This window comes from Coregonus lavaretus (assembly GCF_964263955.1).
Source record: "Coregonus lavaretus genome assembly, contig: HAP1_SCAFFOLD_1970, whole genome shotgun sequence".
In the NCBI taxonomy this organism is placed as follows: domain Eukaryota; kingdom Metazoa; phylum Chordata; class Actinopteri; order Salmoniformes; family Salmonidae; genus Coregonus; species Coregonus lavaretus.
This window is the reverse complement of record NW_028158054.1, coordinates 42,774-57,386: the sequence shown is the minus strand read 5'-3', so window position 1 is coordinate 57,386 and position 14,613 is coordinate 42,774.

Here is a 14,613-nt window from a genome sequence, read left to right as displayed (position 1 = left end):
CAAAACAACAAAACGAAACGTGAAGTCCTCGGTCATACACAAACCTACACGGAACAAGATCCCACGAATCACAAGTGCACAAAAGGCTGCCTAAGTATGGTTCCCAATCAGAGACAACAAGCAACAGCTGATTCTCGTTGCCTCTGATTGAGAACCACCCCGGCCAACATAGAAACACATAACCTAGAACAGAACATAGGAAACGAAACATAGACACTACACAAAGAAACTAACACCCTGGCTCAACATACAAAAGTCCCCAGAGCCAGGGCGTGACAGTACCCCCCCCCCCCCCCCCCCCCCCCCCCCCCCCCCCCCCCAAAGGCGCGGACTGCGACCGCGCCAACATAAACCCAACAGGGGAGGGGCCGGGTGGGCATTCCACCTCGGAGGCGGATCCGGCTCCGGGCGTGACCACCACCCTCTAACAACCCCCCCCCCCCCCGTAGCGCCCCTGGTCTGGTCTGGCCCCGCTGGCTGGAGCTGGACTGGACATCGGTGGAGCGGATTGCTTAGGCTCCGGTGTGGAGCAACCGGTGAAACAGGCACGGGCTGTGCCGGACTGATGACGCGCACCACAGGCTTGGTGCGGGGAGCAGGAATGGGCCGGACCGGGCTGACAACGCGCACCACTGACTTGGTGCTGGGAGCAGGAACGGGCCGGACCGGGCTGACGATGCGCACCACTGGCTTGGTGCGGGGAGCAGGAACAGGCCGGGCCGGGCTGGCAACGCGCACCACAGGCTTGGTGCGGGGAGCAGGAACAGGCCGGACCGGGCTGGCTATGCGCACCACAGGCTTGGTGCGAGGGGCAGGAACAGGCCGGGCCGGGCTGGCAACGCGCACCACAGGCTTGGTGCGAGGGGCAGGAACAGGCCGGGCCGGGCTGGCGACGCGCACCACAGGCTTGGTGCGGGGAGCAGGAACAGGCCGGACCGGGCTGTGGAGACGGACTGGAGGTCTGGAGCGAAGAGCTGACACAACCCGTCCTGGCTGAATGCCTATTTTTACACACTCTGTGTGAGGCATCAGCACAGGACGTACAGGGCTGTGTACTCGTACTGGCACTACAGCACTTGACACTGGCGCAGGATATCCGGGACCGAGGAGGGGTACTGGAGGCCACGAGCGTTGAGCCGGCACACTCCGTCCTGGCTGCATGCCCACCTTAGCACGACACGTGCGTGGTGCTCGCACAGGACGTACCCGCAGCTCCGCATACCTCGGAACCTGCCCAGTCTCACGCTGCCTAGCCTGAGTACGGGGAGTTGGCTCTGCTCTACCTCTAGGCTCCGCCAACCTCCCTTCCAGCCCCCCAAACCCGGTGGCCTCCTCTCCTAATCCCCAAACTCGCCCCGTAGCTGCCTCCAGCAGCCCCGTCGTCCATGCCGTGTGCCCCCCCCCCAAAAAAAAATATTGGGGTTGCCTCTTGCGTGTCCGACGTCGACCCGGTTGGTGCCGCTGCTCCTCTCTATGGCGCGCCACCGTCTCCTCCCACGGACGGTGATCCATTCCGGCCTGGATTTCCTCCCAAGTCCAGGACCCCTGCCCGTCCAAGATCTCCTCCCAAGTCCAGGCTGTCTGCTCCTGGACACGCTGCTTGGTCCTTTGATGGTGGGATCTTCTGTCACGATCGTCATAATGAGTGGACCAAGGCGCAGCGTGATATGCGTACATCTCTTTAATAGTGTACTTAGCAACACGATACAAATAACAAAACAACAAAATGAAACGTGAAGTCCTCGGTCATACACAAACCTACACGGAACAAGATCCCACAAATCACAAGTGCACAAAAGGCTGCCTAAGTATTGTCCCAATCAGAGACAACAAGCAACAGCTGATCCTCGTTGCCTCTGATTGAGAACCACCCCGGCCAACATAGAAACACATAACCTAGAACAGAACATAGGAAACGAAACATAGACACTACACAAAGAAACTAACACCCTGGCTCAACATACAAGAGTCCCCAGAGCCAGGGCGTGACACAAAATGTTGATGTTTTGTTCCCCGAGCCACTTAGTTAATACTTTTGCCTTATGGCAAGGTGCTCCATCATGCTGGAAAAGGCATTGGTCATCACCAAAATGTTCTTGGATGGTTGGGAGAAGTTGCTCTCAGAGGATGTGTTGGTACCATTCTTTATTCATGGCTGTGTTCTTAGGCAAAATTGTGAGTGAGCCCACTCCCTTGGCTAAGAAGCAACCCCACACATGAATGGTCTCAGGATACTTTACTGTTGGCATGACACAGGACTGATGGTAGCGCTCACCTTGTCTTGTCCGGACAAGGTGTTTTCTGGATGCCCCAAACAATCGGAAAGGGGATTCATCAGAGAAAATGACTTTACCCTAGTCCTCAGCAGTCCAATCCCTGTACCTTTTGCAGAATATCAGTCTGTCTCTGATGTTTTTCCTGGAGAGAAGTGGCTTCTTTGCTGCCCTTCTTGACACCAGGCCATCCTCCAAAAGTATTCGCCTCACTGTGCGTGCAGATGCACTCACACCTTCCTGCTGCCATTCCTGAGCAAGCTCTGCACTGGTGGTGCCCCGATCCCGCAGCTGAATCAACTTTAGGAGACGGTCCTGACGCTTGCTGGACTTTCTTGGGCGCCCTGAGGCCTTCTTCACAACAATTGAACCTCTCTCCTTGAAGTTCTTGATGATCCGATAAATGGTTGATTTAGGTGCAATCTTATTAGCAGCAATATCCTTGCCTGTGAAGCCCTTTTTGTGCAAAGTAATGATGACGGCACGTATTTCCTTGCAGGTAACCATGGTTAACAGAGGAAGAACAATGATTTCAAGCACCACTCTCCTTTTAAAGCTTCCAGTCTGTTATTCTAACTCAATCAGCATGACAGAGTGATCTCCAACCTTGTCCTCGTCAACACTCTCACCTGTGTTAACGAGAGAATCACTGACATGATGGCAGCTGGTCCTTTTGTGGCAGGGCTGAAATGCAGTGGAAATGTTTTTTTGGGATTAAGTTCATTTTCATGGCAAAGAGGGACTTTGCAATTAATTGCAATTCATCTGATCACTCTTCACGACATTCTGGAGTATATGCAAATTGCCATCATCAAAACTGAGGCAGCAGACTTTGTGAAAATTAGTATTTGTGTCATTCTCAAAACTTTTGACCACGACTGTATATCTGACATGGTACAGGTGTCTTCTTTTTTTAAAGCCCATAACCGTGTGTGTGGTGTTTCAATGTAGATTTGTTTAAAGAGGAAGCCCAGAGGAGATGTGACTCTGTCTGAGTCCCAAATGACAAACTATTCCCTACATAGTGCACTACTTTTATTTTCAAAAATAGTGTACTGTATAGGGAATAGTGTGCAATTTGGGACTCAGACAGAGCCACACCTCCTCTGGGCTTCCTCTTTAACCTTTCACTGCAGTGGGCTAAATCAGGGTCACACAGAGTGTTTCTTGGTAGTTTTAAACAAATCTACTGTCTTGTTACTGGAGCAGAACCTCTGATAAGTACAGCAGAGATCATCTGAGTATTTACAGAAACCACAAACACATGACTGTTGTCTTGAAGGGTTTCCAGATCGGGATATAAGAAGATACCAACTATCATGTTTGTAGATACAGTGGGGAGAACAAGTATTTGATACACTACCGATTTTGCAGGTTTTCCTACTTACAAAGCATGTAGAGGTCTGTAATTTTTATCATAGGTACACTTCAACTGTGAGAGACGGAATCTAAAACAAAAATCCAGAAAATCAAATTGTATGATTTTTAAGTAATTAATTTGCATTTTATTGCATGACATAAGTATTTGATACATCAGAAAAGCAGAACTTAATATTTGGTACAGAAACCTTTGTTTGCAATTACAGAGATCATACATTTCCTGTAGGTCTTGACCAGGTTTGCAAACACTGCAGCAGGGATTTTGGCCCACTCCTCCATACAGACCTTCTCCAGATCCTTCAGGTTTCGGGGCTGTCGCTGGGCAATACGGACTTTCAGCTCCCTCCAAATATTTTCTATTGGGTTCAGGTCTGGAGACTGGCTAGGCCACTCCAGGACCTTGAGATGCCTCTTACGGAGCCACTCCTTAGTTGCCCTGGCTGTGTGTTTCGGGTCGTTGTCATGCTGGAAGACCCAGCCACGACCCATCTTCAATGCTCTTACTGAGGGAAGGAGGTTGTTGGCCAAGATCTCGCGATACATGGCCCCATCCATCCTCCCCTCAATACGGTGCAGTCGTCCTGTCCCCTTTACAGAAAAGCATCCCCAAAGAATGATGTTTCCACCTCCATGCTTCACGGTTGGGATGGTGTTCTTTGGGTTGTACTCATCCTTCTTCTTCCTCCAAACACGGCAAGTAGAGTTTAGACCAAAAAGCTCTATTTTTGTCTCATCAGACCACATGACCTTCTCCCATTCCTCCTCTGAATCATCCAGATGGTCATTGGCAAACTTCAGACGGGCCTGGACATGCGCTGGCTTGAGCAGGGGGACCTTGCATGCGCTGCAGGATTTTAATCCATGACGGCATAGTGTGTTACTAATGGTTTTCTTTGAGACTGTGGTCCCAGCTCTCTTCAGGTCATTGACCAGGTCCTGCCGTGTAGTTCTGGGCTGATCCCTCACCTTCCTCATGATCATTGATGCCCCACGAGGTGAGATCTTGCATGGAGCCCCAGACCGAGGGTGATTGACCGTCATCTTGAACTTCTTCCATTTTCTAATAATTGCGCCAACAGTTGTTGCCTTCTCACCAAGCTGCTTGCCTATTGTCCTGTAGCCCATCCCAGCCTTGTGCAGGTCTACAATTTTATCCCTGATGTCCTTACACAGCTCTCTGGTCTTGGCCATTGTGGAGAGGTTGGAGTCTGTTTGATTGAGTGTGTGGACAGGTGTCTTTTATACAGGTAACGAGTTCAAACAGGTGCAGTTAATACAGGTAATGAGTGGAGAACAGGAGGGCTTCTTAAAGAAAAACTAACAGGTCTGTGAGAGCCGGAATTCTTACTGGTTGGTAGGTGATCAAATACTTATGTCATGCAATAAAATGCAAATTAATTACTTAAAAATCATACAATGTGATTTTCTGGATTTTTGTTTTAGATTCCGTCTCTCACAGTTGAAGTGTACCTATGATAAAAATTACAGACCTCTACATGCTTTGTAAGTAGGAAAACCTGCAAAATCGGCAGTGTATCAAATACTTGTTCTCTCCACTGTATATTCATATACCAGTTGCAATATAAACATAAGCAGTTCAAAATAACAACACGAGGCTAAAGATAAATACAGCCAATAAAAAGTTGTAAACCAAAAGATACATAGGAAAATATAGGAATGAATTGAAAGCAATTAAACGACACATTCAAGGTATGTTTACATGTTCTAAGCTGTTATTTGAGAGTGTTAATTGATAATGGGTTTCTTATCACACGCACACACACACACACACACACACACACACACACACACACACACACACACACACACACACACACTCGTTCTCTCTCTCTCTTAATCAAGTATACAGTAAATAAGACTGTATCATTGGTGTGTTTGATTTGAGATTAGACTCAGATATGGCCTTCGGGATAGAGGAATAGCTAAAGAGGATTCTGTCTGAGTTTCACAATGATCTTGGGTGGCACTGAGTCTGAGAAAACCCAAATCCCACACCCATGCACACGCCAGCACACGCACACAACACACAAGAAAGAAAACACAATTACACACAGGCACACACACACTCATACTCAGAAATGTGTGTGTACATGTCTCAGCAGGTTAGCAGGTTTACCCTGAGGGTAGTGTAGAGGTAGGGCAGGAGAAGGCCTGATAGACAGGTCCCAGGTAAGGCCTTATCTCAACTAGCGCTCATAGTCTCACGTCAGAATTAGACGTTCATCCATGTTCCTCAAACGTCAAATTTCTAAGTTGTTGCAAACGTCAAATCTCAAAGTGTTTAAGGTTAAGTTTAGGCATTAACTCTGAATGGTTAAGGTTAGGGTTAAGGTCTGGGATAGGCTTAAAACAAAAATCTCAAAACAACTTTCTATTGCTGGATATGAACTTGCAACCTTTGGAATATGAGGCAGATGCTTACACCCATCCACCATCCTTGTCCACAACAACTTTGTAAAACAGAAACTTTCTTGGAGGTAACAGCTCTCACTTCTGCCCCTAGTGGCCAGTTTCCACGTCATCTCCCGATGTTCTCAGACATGGATGAACGTCGAATACTGACGTGTGTCATGGGGTGAACTGGCTGCCTTATCTAAATGGAAGACTGCCATGAGAAATCTGAGCACACATTTACAAACAACCTCAGTTGTTGTTTTTACTGTGGTGAGATGTGTAACCCTTATGATCCCTGCTATAGCCCTGAAGGGCGTGTTTAGTGAATTGAATTGTCAACTTTTTTTCAGACGCACCTCGGGTCAGACTGAGTGGCTCTTCCATTTGTTGTCTGTGAGAGTCTATCTGTCTAAAATATATATTGTTCTGCTGTTATTCCCTCTCAGTACTGCTATTATTACCGTACTATACAGTATATTTCAAAGCAATGAGACAGAACAATCACAAACCAACGTTTCCAGTAGCTGTGACTCGACTTGAGAAATAATGGCTTTCTGTCAGGAGGAGGGAGCGCTAAGAACTAATCTGGGTTTCAAGTCAAGAAGAAATCAGTTATCGCTGTTGTCCAGCAGCATGCAGAGAAAGAATAACATCAGATGGAGAACCATCCAGTCAAAAATCCCTGTAACCAAGCAGAATTAATGGCAAAAAAAAAAGGTCCACGTCATTTCAGTGAAATGACGTTGGACCAACATGGAATCAACCTGATCTCATAGTTTCACTTCGGAATTAGCCGTAATTGGATGAACGTTGATTTTGGACCCATTAATTCCGTTTGGTTACAGGGTTAATTCCACGTGTTTACAGAGTTAAAACAGAAACAACTCAAAGGGTTACGTTTAGGTATTAATTCAGAGTGGTTAAGATTATGGCTATGGATTGTGCCCTGTGGCGTGTGTGTTTGTGCGCGCGCGCGCGTGTGTGCGCGCGTGTGTGTATGCGTGTGCGTGCGCATGTGCGCATGTGTGTGTGTGTGTGTGTGCACATTGAGAGACAGAGGAGGAGTTATCTATAAATTAGATTATAGAGACTAACTGATTCAGGAGGAGGAGGTATCTATAAATCAGATTATAGAGACTAACTGATTCAGAGGAGGAGGAGGTATCTATAAATCAGATTATAGAGACTAACTGATTCAGAGGAGGAGGAGGTATCTATAAATCAGATTATAGAGACTAACTGATTCAGAGGAGGAGGAGGTATCTATAAATCAGATTATAGAGACTAACTGATTCAGAGGAGGAGGAGGTATCTATAAATCAGATTATAGAGACTAACTGATTCAGAGGAGGAGGAGGTATCTATAAATCAGATTATAGAGACTAACTGATTCAGAGGAGGAGGAGGTATCTATAAATCAGATAATAGAGTCTAACTGATTCCCCACCTGTTTTCGCTCCTCTCCTCCGCTTCCTAGAAACAGTTTACCGGGAGACACTCTGACACACATACAGTACCACAACCTGTCTGGGACCAGCATGGCTCATCTTAACTGTTACTATACCTTACAACCCACACACACTCACATAAGTACACACGTAGGCAGGCGGGCAGGCATGGACTTGAACAGACACACAGACACAGGCACACATACACACATGCACAAATGCACACACTCTCTCTCTCACTCCCCTCTTGCTCTCTCTCCCTCCCTCCCCTCTCTCGCTCTCGCTCTCGCTCTCTTTCTCTCCCTTCTCTCTGTCTCTCTCTCTCTCTCCCTCTCTCCCCTCTCTCTCTCCCTATCTCTCACTCTCTCTCTCTCTCCCCCCCTCTCTTTCCCCCCCTCTCTCTCCCTCCCTCCCTCTCTCTCTCTCTCTCTCTCTCTCTCTCTCTCTCTCTCTCTCTCTCTCTCTCTTCTCTCTCTCTCTCTCTCTCTCTCTCTCTCTCTCTCTCTCTCTCTCTCTCTCTCTCTCTCTCTCTCTCTCTCTCTCTCTCTCTCTCTCTCTCTCTCTCTCTCTCTCCCCCTCTCTCCCCTCTCTCTCGATCTCTCTCTCCCTCCCCTCACTCTCTCTCTCCCTCTATCCCCTCTCTATCTCTCACTCTCTCACGCTCTCTCTTAATGCACAACAAGTTCATTTCCACTTCTTGATCTTAAAAGGACATTGCAGTCTCGGCAGTGTGCAATGACGTACTTCACAGGCCCAGTATGTATAAACATCTTCCATTATAAACATCATAGCAGTAGTGGTAATAGAGTGTTATGAAGAGTTATAACAAACCACACACACACACACACCTCCTCTGGTGTTGCCCGTAAGAGGCAGGACTGTGGGATCACTTGGGAAGCTGTGGAGGTGACACAGCATAGGATGAGGTGTTGTTTACTTGGGCAGGTTCTCAGAAAGCATCTCCTCGCCTAGCCCGCTCCACTTCCTGCCCCTTCCACTGCCTGGAGCAGCCCGTCTCTCTCTCTCTCTCTCGCTCGCAGACACACCCACGCAGACACACACACACACACACACACACACACACACACACACACACACACACACACACACACACACACACACACACACACACACACACACACACACACACACACACACACACACACACACTGTGAGTCAGCCCAGCCCAATCCCATCCACACAGGGAGCCCACATGGTAAAATACTTATTGGCCTGTTTGGAAAACAAGTGGACTGGGGGTGTGGGGTTGGGACCAAGGAGAGTGGGGTTGGGACTGGGGAGAGTGGGGTTGGGACCAAGGAGAGTGGGGTTGGACTGAGGAGAGTGGGGTTGGGACTGAGGAGAGTGGGGTTGGGACTGGGGAGAGTGGGGTTGGGACTGAGGAGAGTGGGGTTGGGACTGAGGAGAGTGGGGTTGGGACTGGGGAGAGTGGGGTTGGGACTGGGGAGAGTGGGGTTGGGACTGGGGAGAGTGGGGTTGGGACTGAGGAGAGTGGGGTTGGGACTGAGGAGAGTGGGGTTGGGACTGGGGAGAGTGGGGTTGGGACTGGGGAGAGTGGGGTTGGGACTGGTCTGGGGGTGATGTTTAGAGCTAGGAGCTGAGAGCTGGGAGCTGGGAGCTGGGAGCTGGGAGCTGGGAGCTGGGAGCTGAGAGCTGAGAGCTGGGAGCTGAGAGCTGGGAGCTGGGAGGTGAGAGCTGAGCGCTGAGAGCTGAGAGCTGAGAGCTGGAAGCTGGGAGCCGAGAGCCGAGAGCCGGGAGCCGGGAGCCGGGAGCCGGGAGCCGGAAGCCGAGAGCCGGGAGCCAGGAGCCGGGAGCAAGGAGCTATTACAATGAGCCAGTCCTCCTATAGCTCCTCCCACCAGCCTCCTCTGCTCCACACAAAAAGAAGAAGATGTGGACATTGGAGAATAAGTACGGGCTCGATTCAATCTGAAGCATTACAGATTGTGCGATCGAAATGTAAAGGTAATTTCCAAATGGGGCCGACATATGCAGCGTTCACGGTGAATGCAGTCTCCGCTAACGCAGAAACATTGCCTTTAAATTTTCGATCACGCCGTAACGGTGAACTTCCACGATACGGATTGAACAGAACCCTAGATCTTCTCCTGACCTATACCTACCATGCAGGTTAAGGCTGATGTTGCTATGGGCAATCTTGTCTGAGTTATAATTGAGGTTAGCATTAGGCCATGCTCTCTCTCAGTGAGAGGCCTTGATATCTCAACGACAGTAACAAGGCTGTGACCTTTGCTGTCACCTCCTCCTCCTGCTATCCCTACTGGGTTTAGAAGGGACTGAAACGTGTTGTTGTTGTCATTTCTAACACTTTATTTGAAGGATACCTATACAAGGATTTCATAACACATTCATAAGCAGTACATAAGTATTTATGAAGAGTTAATGTCAATAACTTCCACCGCCCTCCAGCCATCTCTGGGTTTATATGTGTTACTAAGGGACTGAAGCATGTTCTTAGAGTTGTGTTCTGCAGATTAACACACTGCCGTTAACATACTGTAACCCACAGGGTACATGAAGATGCTACGTTTTGTGAAACAGCTGGTTTTGAACATTGGTGGATGTATAAAGAGTTTGTGATGTAATCTGAGAACGGCTTGATCATGAACATGTCCAGACCGCTACATACTGTGTGTGTTGTCATCTAGTAGACACTGTTATGAAGAGAAGAGACAGGGTGAAGAGGCTGGAAGAGTTTGACAGAGATGAGCCGGCGGGGGTCGTAGTGGGTGTGTGTGTGTGTATGTGTGTGTGTGTGTGTGTGTGTGTGTGTGTGTGTGTGTTTGTGTGTTTGTGTGTGTGTGTGTGTGTGTGTGTGAGAGAGAGAGTGCATGTGTGAGTGTGTGTGTGTGTGTGTGTGTGTGTGTGTGTGTGTGTGTGTGTGTGTGTGTGTGTGTGTGTGTGTGTGTGTGTGTGTGTGTGTGTGTATGTGTGTGAGAGAGAGAGAGAGAGAGAAAAAGAGAGAGAGACAGTTTATAGCCCTATTACGGACCAGTGGTCTATACGTTCTCTCTATACTCTCACAGTGAGGCATGTCTCTAGAGACCTGTTAGGGCCGTGTTGAATTCTAATAGTTTCACCACAACTTCTCAAATTGATTTAATTCTGTACAGTGTTTATGTTGGCTGTGGTCTGCATTTTGTGGTCGTGGGCTGAGTGGAGGCTGAATTGAGGCTGAGTGGAGGCTGAGTAGAGGCTGAGTGGAGGAGCAGGGAAAAAGAGAAGGGCTCTGGGGAAGTCTGCCTCAGAGTGTTGATGTGCTGGGGTCAGCTGGCCTCTCACATAGCCTCCCATATTGTCTACATCTCCCCACCTTTCCTCCCCACCTCCTCCTCCCCACCTCTCCTCCCCACCTCTCCTGCTCACCTCCTCCTCCCCACCTCTCCTCCCCACCTCTCCTCTCCACCTCTCCTGCTCACCTCCTCCTCCCCACCTCTCCTCCCCACCTCCTCCCCACCTCTCCTCCCCACCTCTCCTGCTCACCTCCTCCTCCCCACCTCTCCTTCCCACCACTCCTCCCCACCTCTCCTCCCCACCTCCTCCTCCCCACCTCTCCTCCCCACCTCCTCCTCCCCACCTCTCCTTCCCACCTCTCCTCCCCACCTCTCCTGCTCACCTCCTCCTCCCCACCTCTCCTCCCCACCTCTCTTCCCCACCTCCTCCTCCCCACCTCTCCTCCCCACCTCCTCCTCCCCACCTCTCCTTCCCACCTCTCCTCCCCACCTCTCCTGCTCACCTCTTCCTCCCCACCTCTCCTCCCCACCTCTCCTGCTCACCTCCTCCTCCCCACCTCTCCTCCCCACCTCCTCCTCCCCACCTCTCCTCCCCACCTCCGCCTCCACACCTCTCCCCCCACCTCTCCTCCCCACCTCCTCCTCCCCACCTCCTCCTCCCCACCTCTCCTCCCCACCTCCTCCTCTCCATCTCCACCCACTGTAATTGTCAGGTAATGTATCGTCCCCCTCCCCTGGTATTATTCCTTTCCTTTATTAATGGACTGCCCAGCCCAGTGGTGGCAGTAGCTGTAGGCCCTAGTCAAAAGTAGTGCATTATATAGGGAATAGGGTGCCATAGTGTGTGTGTGTGTGTGTGTGTGTGTGTGTGTGTGTGTGTGTGTGTGTGTGTGTGTGTGTGTATGCATGTATGTGTGTGTGTGTGTGTTTGGAATGCAACTATAGTGAGGACTTGGCACAGCTCCAGAGAGAGGCCTACCTCTGATATGTTCTACAGCAGAAGCAGCAGCAGGTTTCACCATTTTCTCTCCACTTTCCTCCCCTCATCTGCCATGGAAGGTAAATCAAAGTTGGATATTGATACTGATCCAATTGGTTCAATCTGATTCAATTTGATCTTGGTTACTTGGTTACCACCACCCTCCCTCAGACACACATACACACCAAACACGCACGCACACACACACACACACACACACACACACACACACACACACACACACACACACACACACACACACACACACACACACACACACACACACACCTCCCCAGACCCCCACTCCCCACTCCCCTTTCCCCACACTCCTCTACTCAGCCCACAACCATAGAGAGCACAGACCCCAGCCAACATAAACACTGTACAGAATCAAATCAATTTGATAGTTGTGTTGCAACTATTAGAATTCAACACGGCCCTGACAGGTCTCTAGAGACATGCCTCACTGTGAGAGTATAGAGAGAAAGTATAGACCACTGGTCCGTAATAGGGCTATAAACTGTCTCTCTCTCTTTCTCTCTCTCTCTCTCTCTCACACACACACACGCACACACACACACACACACACACACACACACACACACACACACACACACACACACACACACACACACACACACACACACAAACACACACACACCCTCCTTCCCACCCCCCCCCCCCCCTCCCCCTCCCACAGACCCTCCCACATACCCTCTCCCCCCTCCCACACACCTTCTCCTCCCCCCACACCCCCTCTACCACCTCCCACACCCTCTCCCCCCCTCACACACCCTCTCGCCCCCCCACACACCCTCTCCCCCTCCCACACTCTCTCCCCCCCTCCCACACATCCTCTCCCCCCTCCCACAACCTCTCCCACAAACCCTCTCCCCCCCTCCCACACACCCTCTCCCCCCTCCCACACACCTTCTCCTCCCCTCCCACACACCCTTTCCCCCCTCTCACACAACCCCTCCTTCCCACACACCCTCTCCCCCCTTCCACACACCCTCTCCCCCCTCCCACATACCCTCCCCTCCCACACACCCTCTCCCCCCTCCCACAGACCCTCCCACAAACCCTCTCCCCCCTCCCACACACCCTCTCCCCCCCTCCCACATACCCTCTCCCCCCTCCCACACACCTTCTCCTCCCCTCCAACACACCCTTTCCCCCCTCCCACACAACCCCCCCTTCCACACACACTCTCCCCCCTCCCACACACCCTCTCCCCCCTTCCACACACCCTCTCCCCCCTCCCACACACCCTCTCCCCCCTCCCACACACCCTCTCCCCCCTCCCACACACCCTCTCCCCCCTTCCACACACCCTCTCCCCCCTCCCACACACCCTCTCCCCCTCCCACACACCCTCTCCCCCCTCCCACACACCCTCTCCCCCCTCCCACACACCCTCTCCCCCCTCCCACACACCCTCTCCCCCCTCCCACACACCCTCTCCCCACTGGCATGTTGTGTGATCCAGGTCTAGGCTGTGTGGAAACACTGAGTCACCATGCAGCCAGGCCAGGGGGCCCTATAGTCTTTAGTTACACACATACACACACATACACACACACACACACACACACTATAGTCTCTAGTCTACTGGCTGCTTTTATTTTCACGTGCGGCTGATGACGACTCACTAGGCCTCCCAGATAACTGACTGACTGACTGGCTGATTGGCTGACTGGCTGGCTGGCTGACTGATTGACTTACTAAAGTGGCTTTTATTATAAACATGGCTGCCATCTGTGCCAGTGAGAGACTGCATGCTGGGCACAACCCATAAGCCTCTTGGGGGTAGCTGTAAGCTTCTAAAGGTCTGGTAGTTCCAAACACTCCTTTCTTGCCTGGGTTTTTCCATTGGCATCCTTGTTGAGCTCCAGTCTGCTCTGAGAGTCTGTCTGAGGGGTCAACCAGACGTACCTCTGATAGGACACTATTACCAAAAAAAGGTATAACTAAACCAAGATAGACCACAGCCTGTCGTTTCCATTGGGAACAAATGAGTCATAGTGGGCAGAACAAGCAAGGAGGTGGGCAGAGCCAAGCACAAGCTAGCGAGATCCTATTAGTCCGTTCTAGCATGCATCTGCATATTTCCGTTAGAAAACGCCTACTCCATGAAGTACGCGTGTGCAATAACTCAATTCGCCTTTGCACTCCTTCTAAACAACGCAATGTTTTACAACTTTGGCAAAGGGTAAAGTCTTCAAAACTTAGTCCACTCTGTTCATAGCAGACTCTAGTTTTGGGAACAAAAAACTGTATTGAGATCAAATGTTTAATCAATGAGAAAACTTGCAGAATATCGGTCAAAATCCATCTCCTTCCATCTTCTCCCACTGCCGGCCAGTGGGCTTCCTCTCTCTACCATATTTGGTAGTGAGTGGAAACGCCAAACAGATGCTTCACATTTATACATCCAGTGAAATATCTGTCTCATTGTTCTATCTTTGCTATTACAGTATCCATCAGGATTTGGCTCAATTCCACTTAAATTCCAATACACTTCAATGCCTTTAAGTTGGGAACATTTGTGATATAAATTGAAATTTGGTTTACTTTTTGAAATGACTGGAATTTAAATGGAATTGACCCCAACACTGGTATCCATCAAGGTCTGGATCAGTTAGCTTCTGCTTTGTTTACAACGGCCCAATGGATTTTAGTGCTTTGGCACACAACACAAGCAAACCTAGGGAGGAGGTGTCTCTAAATACTTTATCTGATGAAATTGCTTTTAAAAGGTGCACAAGGCAGGGATGTCCTCTCTCTCTCCCCCCCTGTTTGCACTGGCAATTGAACTGCTTGCAGAAATAATTAGACAGGAC